Here is a 14,253-nt window from a genome sequence, read left to right as displayed (position 1 = left end):
ATCGAGTCAGCGCTCGCTTACGGCCACACCACCCTGAGCACGCCCGCTCTCGTCTGATCTCGGAAGCCAAGCAGGGTCGGGCCTGGTTAGTACTTGGGTGGGAGACCGCCTGGGAATACCAGGTGCTGCACGCATTTAATTATTCATTTAATTATTTATTCATATAATTTTTTTCCATAAATGCATCCTTTCTGTAAGCGTTCGCCGATGGCATGGCGTTGCCACATTAGTCTTGAAGTGGCTCTCGAATCGAGTCAGCGCTCGCTTACGGCCACACCACCCTGAGTACGCCCGCTCTCGTCTGATCTCGGAAGCCAAGCATGGTCGGGCCTGGTTAGTACTTGGATGGGAGACCGCCTGGGAATACCAGGTGCTGTAAGCATTTAATTATTTATTTAATTAATTAATTATTTAATTATTTATTCATATAATTTTTTCCATAAATGCATCCTTTCTATAAGCGTTCGCCGATGGCATGGCGTTGCCACATTAGTCTTGAAGTGGCTCTCGAATCGAGTCAGCGCTCGCTTACGGCCACACCACCCTGAGCACGCCCGCTCTCGTCTGATCTCGGAAGCCAAGCAGGGTCGGGCCTGGTTAGTACTTGGATGGGAGACCGCCTGGGAATACCAGGTGCTGTAAGCATTTAATTATTCATTAAATTATTTAGTGACATAATTTTTTTCCATAATTGCATCCTTTCTGTAAGCGTTCACCGATGGCATGGCGTTGCCACATTGGTCTTGAAGTGGCTCTCGAATCGAGTCAGCGCTCGCTTATGGCCACACTACCCTGAGCACTCCCGCTCTCGTCTGATCTCGGAAGCCAAGCAGGGTCGGGCCTGGTTAGTACTTGGATGGAAGACTGCCTGGGAATACCAGGTGCTGTAAGCATTTAATTATTTATTTAATTAATTTTTATTTAATTATTTATTCATATAATTTTTTCCATAAATGCATCCTTTCTGTAAGCGTTCACCGATGGCATGGCGTTGCCACATTAGTCTTGAAGTGGCTCTCGAATCAAGTCAGCGCTCTCTTACGGCCACACCACCCTGAGCACGCCCGCTCTCGTCTGATCTCGGAAGCCAAGCAGGGTCGGGCCTGGTTAGTACTTGGATGGGAGACCGCCTGGGAATACCAGGTGCTGTAAGCATTTAATTATTAATTTAATTATTTATTTAATTAAATAATTATTTATTTATTTATATACTTTTTTCCATAAATGCATCCTTTCTGTAAACGTTCGCCGATGGCATGGCGTTGCCACATTAGTCTTTAAGTGGCTCTCGAATCGAGTCAGCGCTCGCTTAAGGCCACACCACCCTGAGCACGCCCGCTCTCGTCTGATCTCGGAAGCCAAGCAGGGGCGGACCTGGTTAGTACTTGGATGGGAGATCGCCTGGGAATACCAGGTGCTGTAAGCATTTAATTATTTATTTAATTAATTAATTATTTAATTATTTATTCATATAATTTTTTCCATAAATGCATCCTTTCTATAAGCGTTCGCCGATGGCATGGCGTTGCCACATTAGTCTTGAAGTGGCTCTCGAATCGAGTCAGCGCTCGCTTATGGCCACACCACCCTGAGCACGCCCGCTCTCGTCTAATCTCGGAAGCCAAGCAGGGTCGGGCCTGGTTAGTACTTGGATGGGAGACCGCCTGGGAATACCAGGTGCTGTAAGCATTTAATTATTCATTAAATTATTTAGTGACATAATTTTTTCCCATAATTGCATCCTTTCTGTAAGCGTTCACCGATGGCATGGCGTTGCCACATTGGTCTTGAAGTGGCTCTCGAATCGAGTCAGCGCTCGCTTACGGACACACTACCCTGAGCACTCCCGCTCTCGTCTGATCTCGGAAGCCAAGCAGGGTCGGGCCTGGTTAGTACTTGGATGGAAGACTGCCTGGGAATACCAGGTGCTGTAAGCATTTAATTATTTATTTAATTAATTTTTATTTAATTATTTATTCATATAATTTTTTTCCATAAATGCATCCTTTCTGTAAGCGTTCACCGATGGCATGGCGTTGCCACATTAGTCTTGAAGTGGCTCTCGAATCAAGTCAGCGCTCTCTTACGGCCACACCACCCTGAGCACGCCCGCTCTCGTCTGATCTCGGAAGCCAAGCAGGGTCGGGCCTGGTTAGTACTTGGATGGGAGACCGCCTGGGAATACCAGGTGCTGTAAGAATTTAATTTTTTATTTAATTATTTATTCATATAATTTTTTTCCATAAATGCATCCTTTCTGTAAGCGTTCGCCGATGGCATGGCGTTGCCACATTAGTCTTGAAGTGGCTCTCGAATCGAATCAGTGCTCGCTTACTGCCACACCACCCTGAGCACGCCCGTTAGTTGGTACGTTCCAGGAAGTGAGTTGGCAGTAGTTTGGTGAGGAAGGCTCACCACACATTTTGTTATTTGTGTTTTATTTAGTAGAGAATAGATAAGGTTTTTGTTTAAAGTTTTTTTGTTTTATCAATTTTTTGGTTTTATCCTCCCAGGCAGCATATGCTGTTTGGGGGGATTCTTTTTTTTCTGGTTTGCATTCACCTTTTCACTTATTGGTTTGGTTATGGAGGACGGACACATGGCAAAGAACTTGGACTTGGCGGGAGAAACACGATTAACAAACGAAAATGGAACTGAAAAAAGACGACGAGAAGGAAACACCACGGATGAGGAACAAACAGTAATGGAGGAGAGACACATGGAAATGAACTCGAATTTGGCTGAAGAAACAAGTTTAACAAACGATCATGGAATGGATAAAAGGCAACGAGATGGCAAAGATATGAATAAGAAACAAAGGGAAAACTACGAAAAGAAGGACTACCTAAAAGAAGCAACTGTGACTGTGGATATCTGCAACGTGAATGCGAGAGGAGAAGACATAATAAAAGCTGTAACGGAAAAGATTGGGAAAGGTAATATCTTGGCAGTAAGACCCAAGCAAAATAAACAATATGAAGTTACTTTAGAGAATGTGGAAGATGTTGAACTTTTGGTCGATGGTTTAATGATAAAAGAGACATTGTGTGAAGTCAAAAGACTGCAAAACAGAGATTATGTTGTGTCGTTCATGCACATGCCCGCGTACATTGATGATCGTGAAATTTTGAATAAATTGGAAGGGTGGGGTGTTACCCCAATTTCGGATATTAAAAGACGTGTCTATCTGGGTACGATGATTGAAGATGGCACAAGATTTGTAAAATCCTGTTTTCCTAGAGAGGTCGTGTCTCTCCCGTACAGCACTAGACTGGAAACAGCTGAAGGCCTTCAATATTTTAGGGTGATGCACAGCCATCAGATTAAAACCTGTCGGTTGTGCATGAGCCCTGATCACGTCTTGAAAGACTGTCCAGATTTTAAGTGTTTTAAGTGCGAGGAGAGAGGACATTTCGCTAGGGATTGTAATACAGTTAAGTGCCCAGACTGCAAAAAGGTGTTAAACAAGTGTGAGTGCTGGTTTGAGGATGAAGAGGCTCATGCGCACGGGCAGGTGCGTGAACGACATAATGTGGACGAACAGGAGAAAGAAGACAGGTCAGAACCAGCAGAGAAACAAATGGCAAGCAACGACAATGATTTGGCACTGGGGGAGAGAGAGGAAAAGCAAAATGACCAACTAAAACAAGGGGAAGAGACTGAGATGCAAAATATCATCAATGTGATTGCAGAGAACGACCTTGATGAACAAAAACTAGATGAACAAAAGGCAATAGCCTGGAAGAGCAGAGAGACCAACGTTCACAAGACAGTCTGGTAGAAGGAACTTGTTCACCAATGAACATCACTAGTGCCTTTGAGAACATTTCTGATGCAGAGGAGGATTTAAACAACGATGGAGAAGGAAACGCTGCAGAAACATCGAGGCTCGGTTTTAGAAAACGCCAAACTAAGGTAAAACCAAGCTTAAAAGAAAGAAAGAAAAGGAACGCTAATAAAGTCTATTCTAAGAATAGATTTGAACTATTAAAGGGTTTGGAGGACATAAGCTAAGATATTGGTTTTATGAAAGTTTTTATTTGTTTATTTTTTATGGTTTTAAGTCTGGCCAGTTTTAATGCCAGAGGACTTTCAGATTTTAACAAGTTTGAAAAGGTGAAACAGATGTTTTTAAATGTTGATGTAATAATATTGCAAGAAACGAACTGGAGGGAAAAGCATATTTGTGAAATAAGGAAAAGATGGGATGGACAAATAATTTACAGTAATGATGATAAGAGATATGGCAGAGGGGTGGCCTTTTTAATAAGAGGAAATGCAAATGTTTCTTGTAAAGTTGTTTACAAAGATGATGTCGGGAAATGCTTGGCTATCGAAATGGTACACGATGACAACAAAATAACTGTGATAAATGTCCATGCGCCTACTGAAGAGAGGACAAAGAGAGACTTTTTTAAAAACTTAAGGATATTTTTAACGAAGCACAAGAATGTTATTTTATTGGGTGATTTTAATACTGTTTTAAGCAAGTTGGACATGGCTGATGGAATGGTGTTTAAAACGGATACGGGAAGAAAAGAGTTGAAATTATTAATCGAAAACAACAATATGGTTGATGTGTGGAGGGAAAGAAATGAAAAAAGAAGAAAATATTCTAGAAGGCAAATGGTGGGCAATTTTTTGTGTCAAACGAGAATAGATTATATATTGTGTTCACAAACTATAGAATGCTTTATGACTAATGTGAGATATGAGGAAAAAGTTTAAGAGACCACAAACCATTATTAATGCAAATTGATTGGAGCATGATTAAAAGGGGGCCGGGGGTGTGGGTTTTAAATGCTGAGGTGTTAAAAAGAGATAGCTACGTTCAAGACATAAAAGAGCTGATAGAAAAGGAAAAAATGAATGAAATGTATGTAGAAGATAAAAGAATGTGGTGGGAAAATGAATTTTTTTAAATTAAAAGTCACACTATACATTTTTGCAGATTGATAGAGAAATGTAAAAGGTATACAGAAAAAGAAACAAGAAAGAACTTAGAAAATGAGTTAAACCAGAAGGAGAAAGATATGACAAAGATAAAAGATTTGGAAGGCAAACTTAAAGATTTAGAAGAGGAAAAATATGAAGGAGCACGTTTAAGAAGTAAAGCCCGATATATAGTGGAAGGCGAAAAATGTACAAAATTTTTCTTTAACTTAGAAAAAAGGAAGGGAAAAGCTGAAATGATAAAAGCTGTCAAAAAGGAAAATGGAGAAGAAGCAACGAACAGTGCAGAAATACTAGAAGAGATGAAAAGGTATTACGAGAAATTATTTACAATGGAAGGGGAGCTAGATGAAAGTGAAGAACTGTATAAAATAATTGAAACAAAAGTAGAAAAGGAAGACAAAGGCATGGCGTTGCCACATTAGTCTTGAAGTGGCTCTCGAATCGAGTCTGCGCTCGCTTACGGCCACACCACGCCTGCTCTCGTATGATCTCGGAAGCCAAGCATGGTCGGGCCTGGTTAGTACCTGGATGGGAGACCGCCTGGGAATACCAGGTGCTGTAAGCATTTAATCATTTATTTAATCATTTATTTAATTAATTATTTATTTATTTAATTATTTATTCATATAATTTTTTCCATAAATGCATCCTTTCTGTAAGCGTTCGCCCATGGCATGGCGTTGCCACATTAGTCTTGAAGTGGCTCTCGAATCGAATCAGCGCTCGCTTACGGCCACACCACCCTGGGCACGCCTTCTCTCGTCTGATCTCGGAAGCCACGTAGGGTCGGGCCTGGTTAGTACTTGGATGGAAGACCGCCTGGGAATACCAGGTGCTGTAAGCATTTCATTATTTATTCATATAATTATTTATTCACATAATTTTTTCCATAAATGCATCCTTTCTGTAAGCGTTCGCCGATGGCATGGCGTTGCCACATTAGTCTTGAAGTGGCTCTCGAATCGAATCATTGCTCGCTTACGGTCACATCACCCTGAGCACGCCCGCTCTCGTCTGATCTCGGAAGCCAAGCAGGGTCGGGCCTGGTTAGTACTTGGATGGGAGACCGCCTGGGAATACCAGGTGCTGTAAGCTTTTAATTATTTATTTAATTATTTATTCATATAATTTTTTTCCAGAAATGCATCGTTTCTGTAAGCGTTCGCCGATGGCATGGCGTTGCCACATTAGTCTTGAAGTGGCTCTCGAATCGAGTCATTGCTCGATTACGGCCACACCACCCTGAGCACGCCCGCTCTCGTCTGATCTCGGAAGCCAAGCAGGGTCGGGCCTGGTTAGTACTTGGATGGGAGACCACCTGGGAATACCAGGTGCTGTAAGCATTTAATTATTTATTTAATTATGTATTCATATAATTTTTTTCCATAAATGCATCCTTTCTGTAAGCGTTCGCCGATGGCATGGCTTTGCCACATTAGTCTTGAAGTGGCTCTCGAATCGAATCAGCGCTCGCTTACGGCCACACCACCCTGAGCACGCCCGCTCTCGTCTGATCTCGGAAGCCTAGCAGGGTCGGGCCTGGTTAGTTTTTGGATGGAAGACCGCCTGGGAATACCAGGTGCTGTAAGCATTTAATTATTTATTCATATAATTTTTTTCCATAAATGCATCCTTTCTGTAAGCGTTCGCCGATGGCATGGCGTTGCCACAATAGTCTTGAAGTGGCTCTCGAATCGAGTCAGCGCTCGCTTACAGCCACACCACCCTGAGCACGCCTGACTTGGTACGTGCCAGGAAGTGAGTTGGCAGTAGATTGTGAGGAAGGCTCACCAAACGTGTTTTTCTTTTGTTTTATGTTAGAATCAGGTTTTTTTTGGTTTATAGGGTTTTTTTGTTAAGCTTAATCCTCCCAACAGCGTTTGCTGTTTGGGAGGAATTAAATACTTTGTTTGCGTGCTCTTCATTTTTAATGGATGGACAAACGTTAACGGACATTGCAATGGCTGGAGAATCACGATGGCGAAATGACCATGGACCTGGCAAACAACAAAGAGATGGACATGGACAGGGGAAAGAAACAACAACGGAGAACACCAAAAGGATTTACAAAAAGGAAGCAACAATAACAGTGGATTTAAGAGATGAAAAGGAGGTGAAAGCAATGGATATAATAAGAGCAGTGACGGAGAAGATCGGAGATGGAAAGATTCTAGCGGTGAGACCAAAGCATTCTTACGAATATGAAGTCACCCTTGAATGTGAAGAGGACACTGGAGCTTTATTGGATGGACTGGACATTAAAGGTATGACTTTTGAGGTTAAAAGTCTTCATAACAGGGACTATGTTGTGTCTTTTATGCATCTGCCTGCCTACATTGATGATGAGGACATTTTAGTTAAACTGGAACAATGGAGAGTAATCCCTATTTCCCTGATTAAAAGGAGGGTATATACAGGCACAAACGTAGAGGATGGCACGCGCTTTTTTAAAGCAAGGTTACTGAGAGACGTGGCATCACTGCCGTACAGCACAAAAATAGAGACAGCAGAGGGGCCACAATACTTCCGGGTGATGCAAAGTCACCAGGTGAAAACCTGTCGACTGTGTATGAGCCCGGACCATGTGGTAAAAGACTGATTTCAAGTGTTTTAAATGTGATGAGAAAGGTCACTTTGCAAGGAACTGTAATGCAGTTAAGTGCCCGGATTGCTGAGAGGTCCTTACCAAATGTGAATGCTGGATGGGGCAAGAGCAGGAAGAAGAGGAAGAAGAGGAGCAGGTGCATGAAAGAGACGCAGCAAATGAGCAAGAAGACGAAAACCAAGGAAAGGAGATAAGGGAAACTACAGAAAACAAAGGTAGTAATGAACAGACGGACGATGGGAATAAACGGGGTGAACAAATACAACAAGAGGATGAAAACTGGACACAAATGGACATGACAGTGAACCGGGAAAGTGAATTAGACAGAGAAAAACAAAAGAACAAGGAGCAAAACGTGGAAATTGAAATGGAAGCGGAAAATGTAGAAGAAGACAATTCAGCTAAATCAAGCAAAAGGAGAAGACCCATAAAGGTAATACCGAACATTGAATTAGCTAGAAAAAGAGTGACTTTAAAAAGTGAGCAACAAAATATGGACCTAGAGGAGCAGGTAAAGGATTTGGAGGAGATTGGATGAAAAGATGGACTTTGGGAATGGCCTTTTAAGGACCTTAATTTGTGTAATGATCTTAAGAATGGTTACCTTTAATGTAAGAGGGTTAAGAGATATAAGGAAATTTGAAAAAGTTAAGGAAATGTGTAAAAAAGAGGATGTGATTATGTTACAAGAAACTAACTGGAAAGATGTGCATATAAGTGAAATAAGAAAAAAATGGAAGGACAGATTTTATATAACAATGGTGATGATAAAATTGGAAGAGGAGTTGCGGTGTTAATAAGAGAAAACAGAGATATAGAATGTAAAGTTGTATATAAGGATGAAGTTGGGAAATGCATAGCGTTTGAAATGAAATATGAAGGAAAAAAAACACTTGTGGTAAATGTGCATGCACCACCAGAAGAGATGAAGAAGAGGGAATACTTTAAGGGCTTACGGGAACTTTTAAGGAAATATAAGGAAATTATTGTTATGGGGGATTTTAATGTTGTTTTTAGTAAATTGGACATGGCAGAAGGTATGGTTTTAAAGACAGATACAGGGAGAAAAGAGCTAAAAGGGTTGATGGAAGAAAAAAATTTAATTGATGTATGGAGAGAAAGAAATGAAAAGAGAAAAGAATTTTCAAGGAGACAAATAGTGGGTAATTTCATTTGTAGCACAAGAATTTTGAAGAACAAAAACGTATAAGTTCAGACAGAGCCTAAAAGCCCGTTATTAAGGCAGACTAAAACAGTGGAGTCGTGATGGTCATCCTAATGTTTCACATGGATTTTGTTGTTGATAAAAAGCATGTGTGAAAGTCAAGTTCAGGTAAAGTCTGCGATGCGGACGCTGCAGATAAACAGAGATAAAACCTTTAAAGCTAAAAATATAAAGCTTAAAATGTTAATCACGGTTGTTGGGGTTGCTAGTTATTCTCTGCTGTTTGCTTCTCAGTAGAACTGTACAATTGGACAGTGCGGTTACCGCGACAACCCTAAATCATATGGTTAAAGCCAGTTGTAGCCATTTGTGATTGACAGCTATTCATCCAGCGCGTCTCCCCGCACGGGATCGATCACACATCGAGATACAGAAGCCACTTTGATGTTGATAAATGTAAACGCGCTGTGTCCCGATATACTGATGATACGATCTGCCAGATGTTAAAAATGCGAGATTTCGTATGTTAATGCAAATAAACCCTTTGCCTGGGTTTCGGCGTCCCATGACCAGTGCAGCGTAAATGATTGGCTGGATGTTGAATGATTTGATACAGGGATCGATTGCTTCTCCTTGCTTCCCCGGATGTTGACTCTGAATATTTTTACACTGAATTTTTTGAGACGTTGAATTATTTTGCTCTGAATTTTTTGAAACATTGAATGTTTTTACACTGAATCTTTTGAGACATTGATTTTTTTACACTGAATTTTTTTTAAACATTGAAAAAATGTCATATGCAAAAAACAGTGCTAGAAATTCGATGGCTTTTAAAATTCAAAGTCTGATTTAAATGCAAAATAAAATTCAGTGTTAAAAATTCGATGTAAAAAAATTCAGTGCTAAAAATTAGAATTCAAAATCCAACGCCACAGATTTACTTCCATAGAAACCAGTGATATAGTGAATTATGTTGTATTTTTATTGTATATTGATGTTGAGTGTTTCTGCATTAAGTTCTAGATGAGAGCCGAGTTGCCGTGACAACCGTGACGCATCATCAGTCAACAAAGAGCAGCACCAAACTCTCAACTCTCTCAACTCGTCTCTTTTATTGTAAAAGGTTAGTAAAAATTATGTAATTCACGCGCTTTAATGTCAGAGTAAAGTTTTTTTTCGAATATTTGGTAACACTTTAACATTAACATTAGTAAATCCATTAACTAACATGAACAAACAAATCAACAATCTAGTTTTTCAGCATGTATTAATTCTTGTTAATGTTAGTTAATGTCAATACAGTTATTCATGTCAGTTCATGGTGCATTAATTACAGTTTTTCTCAGTTGCTTTGGAGCTTAAAATGTATGCGTGCATTTCTCAGAACAATCTGTACTGCACAACATTATGGATGTCCTGCAAAAGCCTGTAACTTGTTCAAAATCCTTAGTTCATCTCTTAAAAGTACATTTTTACGTCAGTGAACATGTTAGTGCCATCAAAATAGCAAATCCGCGTGTCATTGTTCATGAACAAGAGAGTAAAAATGTTTAGAGAAAATGTTGTCAATATACCAAGTGTACCTACACAATTATAAGTGTCAGTATTTTCTGATGTAAACTGTGATGAATTCACCTTTTTACCATTTTTAATGGCGAAATTGTATATTGGACAATTGTATAATAATCTGCATGATTGTATTAAAGCATTTGCAATTTGTTCAAAACAACGAAAAATTGCTTTTATGTTGTGCACAACTGACTTGATGATGTAGAGGTTGAACAAAATGTTTTGAAAATTAATTTCTAATCTGAGAAATGGTCCAAAGAGACTGAGAAAAACTAATAAGTAAAAACCGTAAACCCACGCTGACACCGGCAGAACATGCAAACCCCACACAGAAAGGCCACCTGACTTAGCCGGGGCTCGAACCGGGGACCTTTTTGCCGCCCTGTTTGACTCTCATTATAAAGGTAAGTGTGCAGTTTTATAGTTTTATCAGTATTTTATACATGTTAATAAACATCACTGCAAACACACAAAGAAGACTTAGTAAGACTGAAGTTTATTGGTTAGTTAAGTGGTCACATTTGACAGTTTAGGCTAAAAAAAGTCCAATGAAGTTCAACACCGAGCTCTTAAAGAAGAAACTAGGGATGCATAACGATTAATCGTGATTAATCTATAGCAGAATAAAAGTTTTTGTTTATATCATATATATGTGTGAACTGTGTATAATAATGCACACATGTATGTATAATTTTAAGAAAAAATATATTTATATATGAAGTATTTATATATAATATAAATTATACATATGGTACCGGTAAATATACAGATGTAAACAGTTCTTAAATATATACATGCATGTGTATGCATTTATCTATACAAAGTCATTATACACAGTACACACACATATATGATCTAAATCTATTTCAGCCCAAGGACCACTTTATCCTTCAATTTTTTTCTGAGGACCACCTAACAGAATCCCACTCTAACACGCCCCCAAAAAACAACAAAATAGGAAGGATAAGCTAAATTTAAGTTTAATATGCAACTGTTTCAAGTCAAAAACTAATTTTTTAAACACAAATGCAATGCTATGTTCAGAAATTATTATATAAATTTTATTTCATTTGAACAAGTAAATGTGAAATGAGTTACAGCTTAATATGAACAACAAACTGCACATATGAAAAAAAACTGCAATTAAACATATATAACAGCCTAGGTCCCATTAATGTCATTCCAAAGGGCCCTTAGTTTAAAACTGAGGTGGTGGGTATATGAAGTCTATGAAAGTCTATGAAAAAAAATCACTGAAATTACAGGGATTTTACACATGAAACAAAAACTAGTACATTGCAAAACTAATAGATCTGTGGATTTTAGCTGCTTTCAGTTGACGCTTGATCTTTCTTTTGACTCCTCTTTGGTTTAGCCACCGATCCATTTTTACGTTATTAAAACAGAATGGCAAGAACTGATATCACAGTTTTGCAAGTGCATTAAAAATCTTCTAAAATAAGTGAAGATTGTATAAACACTTGCCTAGTTTAGGTCATCTTTTGGCGGACCACTGGGGGGGACCACACTTTGAGAATTACTGATCTAAACAAAAACTTTTATTCTGCTATAGATTAATTGCGATTAATCGTTATGCATCCCTAATAGAAACACATTAAATATATAAATTACTTCAAAAAACCCAACATGTAATACTCATTTTAACCTGTTTGGACTCATTTTGAATGTCCATCAGATCTGGCAACCCTGTTTATAATCACATAATTTTATAATCCACTGATTGAAGACTTTGTTTATCATGTTTAAACCTTGGCTGAAAAGTACAAATACATAAAAATGTATCAAAGTAATCAATACAACAAATTACAATCACAAATGCAAATGTCTGGTTAACATGACCTCTGCCTGCAACGTCCATTGACACAAGGTAAATTATTTTCTGTGGTGCAGAATGATGGCTAAATTTGAACCCACAGTAAGGGCTATACAGGCCATGTTTACATTAGAAAGCATCTGTGTTTTAAAAAGGCATTTTAAAATGATAATGACCCTCGCCTATACTGGCATTTCAAAAAATATCTTCGTTAACACTATACACGACCATAAACACATGAAACGTGACCATTAACACACACTGGGCATAAGCATAAAAGGGTAAAATAACTTATTACTCTAATAATAGCTTACTGTACCTTTAGCGCATATTGGAAATGAGGATTATTTTGCAGGTAAACGATACCAGACAATATTTTGAAACCTTCAAAAATGTGTTTGTGAAAGTCTTATATTGTTCTAGCACCCCCCTACAACATTTGTATTTGTAACACATCAATAAGTTGCCCTGGGTTTCTTTTAATGTTCTTATTTATTTATATTCACAAAACTTATCAAGAAAACATTGATTAAAATTAAAAGACAAATTATATGAAATGAAATTCGCAAGCTAAACTTAAATTAAACTCGAAAATGATGTCTGACATTCTCTATTTCTCCCATCATGCTGACCTTCAATCCATTACAACTTTACAGTCTGTCTTCGTAATAGGCTAATTGAATTGAAACAAAACATAAACAACATTACAACAATATTAAAACCCAACAATACTCAAACATAAATATAAGACATTCTGTATTAGGATACATGCTAAAAACAATCTGATATAGCGTTTATAATAGTTGGATGCACTACGTTTATAAAAATCACTTTCACACCGCAGACAAAATCAACGCATTTCAGAGAGGCATGGCTTAAGGATGTGGAAAATCTATCTATCTCTCTATCTATCTATCTATTGTCTGTAAAGTCAGTTTAAAGCGTACTACCCAGTACTAACACTAGCAGTCAGTCTTAAGTGTCTAACAATTGTTCTTCTCTACAATTTTTTACTATGATTATAATCCAGCCCAATAAGTCCCATTCTTAGTGATTTGTTTACGATGTAACTGGTGCAGCGTCGATAAGCCCCTGTGTTTCTTTGTAAGCTAACACTTGTTAGATGAATCAAAGGCTTCTCCATGGTGAGTTCTCCACATGGCTTGTACGCTGAACTGACCTTAGGCAGCAATGTGCAGTGTGGCCTCTGCCATCGGGCACTCCAATCGCTAACCGTGCCAACTGACATAAAGGCCCTAGTGGCTGTGCCAGTTGGTGGGTGACACTTTTGAGTGTGGCTCGCCTGTGTTAGAGGCGTGACTGTTGAGCAGTCGAGGTGGGGAGGGCAGACGGCCCAGCGCTCTTGGCTGCGTGCTCAGGGAAGTGCCTTGTCTGTGGGTTCCACCTGGGAAGCCTTAAATAGTCAACAAGTGTAGTGAAAGAGGTGCACTTTTCTCCCCTTTGTAGCCACTAGAGGCACCAGATGTAAGGTAGCATTCCCTATCCTTCAAAGGTTGGGCCTAGCCCAGCCACTCTAGCTAAGCCCCTTAGTTTTCTATCTATCTATCTATTTATCTATCTATCATGACTAACATGCACATTAAAGCAATGCATAAAAAAAGATGCTAGAGGCTCGGCCGCGGTGGTCCGGTTTGGCGGCAACGGTGATGCAAGAGTCTCTAGCACGACTAACATGCAGATTAAAGCAATGCACAAAAAAGATGCTAGAGGCTCGGCCACAGTGGTCCGGTTTGGTGCCGACGGTGATGCAAGAGTCTTTAGCACGACTAACATGCAGATTAAAGCAATGCACAAAAAAGATGCAAGAGGCTCAGCCACGGCTCGGCCGCGGTTAGTCGCTAGCACAACTAAACATGCAGATTAAAACAATGCACAAAAAAAGATGCTAGACACTCGGCCGCGGTAATCCATGACGGCGGCCACGGTGACAGAAGTCTCTAGCAGGATTTATGTGCAGATTAAAGCAATGCACAAAAAATACGCTACAGGCTCAGCCGTGGTACTCCATGAAAGCAGCCACGGTGACAGGAGTCTCTAGCACAACTGAAATACAGACTAAATATATCTGTGAAGAAGACCCTACAGGCTCGGTCGTGGTGTTCC

General features: G+C 39.4%; 6 non-coding genes and 7 pseudogenes across 6 annotated transcripts; all 13 read left to right on the top strand.

Moving 5' to 3' along the window:
- Window positions 1-15: 15 nt before the first annotated feature.
- LOC129415947 (5S ribosomal RNA) lies at window positions 16-134 on the top strand (annotated as a pseudogene).
- Window positions 135-263: 129 nt separating this feature from the next.
- Window positions 264-382, top strand: LOC129414327 (5S ribosomal RNA). The gene has a single exon (XR_008634325.2). It is a non-coding gene; the product is annotated as a 5S ribosomal RNA (ribosomal RNA).
- A 144-nt stretch (window positions 383-526) lies between these two features.
- On the top strand, window positions 527-645 carry LOC129414322 (5S ribosomal RNA). The gene has a single exon (XR_008634324.1). It is a non-coding gene; the product is annotated as a 5S ribosomal RNA (ribosomal RNA).
- A 129-nt stretch (window positions 646-774) lies between these two features.
- On the top strand, window positions 775-893 carry LOC141360777 (5S ribosomal RNA; annotated as a pseudogene).
- A 143-nt stretch (window positions 894-1,036) lies between these two features.
- LOC141359966 (5S ribosomal RNA) lies at window positions 1,037-1,155 on the top strand. Its single transcript, XR_012366466.1, has one exon. It is a non-coding gene; the product is annotated as a 5S ribosomal RNA (ribosomal RNA).
- Window positions 1,156-1,307: 152 nt separating this feature from the next.
- On the top strand, window positions 1,308-1,426 carry LOC141360902 (5S ribosomal RNA; annotated as a pseudogene).
- Window positions 1,427-1,570: 144 nt separating this feature from the next.
- Window positions 1,571-1,689, top strand: LOC141360581 (5S ribosomal RNA; annotated as a pseudogene).
- Window positions 1,690-1,818: 129 nt separating this feature from the next.
- LOC141360900 (5S ribosomal RNA) lies at window positions 1,819-1,937 on the top strand (annotated as a pseudogene).
- Window positions 1,938-2,081: 144 nt separating this feature from the next.
- Window positions 2,082-2,200, top strand: LOC141359712 (5S ribosomal RNA). The gene has a single exon (XR_012366193.1). It is a non-coding gene; the product is annotated as a 5S ribosomal RNA (ribosomal RNA).
- Window positions 2,201-5,681: 3,481 nt separating this feature from the next.
- Window positions 5,682-5,800, top strand: LOC129415511 (5S ribosomal RNA; annotated as a pseudogene).
- Window positions 5,801-5,932: 132 nt separating this feature from the next.
- On the top strand, window positions 5,933-6,051 carry LOC129414278 (5S ribosomal RNA). The gene has a single exon (XR_008634306.2). It is a non-coding gene; the product is annotated as a 5S ribosomal RNA (ribosomal RNA).
- A 129-nt stretch (window positions 6,052-6,180) lies between these two features.
- Window positions 6,181-6,299, top strand: LOC129416985 (5S ribosomal RNA). Its single transcript, XR_012366477.1, has one exon. It is a non-coding gene; the product is annotated as a 5S ribosomal RNA (ribosomal RNA).
- Window positions 6,300-6,428: 129 nt separating this feature from the next.
- Window positions 6,429-6,547, top strand: LOC129417409 (5S ribosomal RNA; annotated as a pseudogene).
- Window positions 6,548-14,253: the final 7,706 nt, after the last annotated feature.

The sequence above is a fragment of the Misgurnus anguillicaudatus genome, chromosome 23 (genome assembly GCF_027580225.2).
Source record: "Misgurnus anguillicaudatus chromosome 23, ASM2758022v2, whole genome shotgun sequence".
Taxonomy (NCBI): Eukaryota; Metazoa; Chordata; class Actinopteri; order Cypriniformes; family Cobitidae; genus Misgurnus; species Misgurnus anguillicaudatus.
This window is presented reverse-complemented; position numbering and strand designations above follow the sequence as displayed.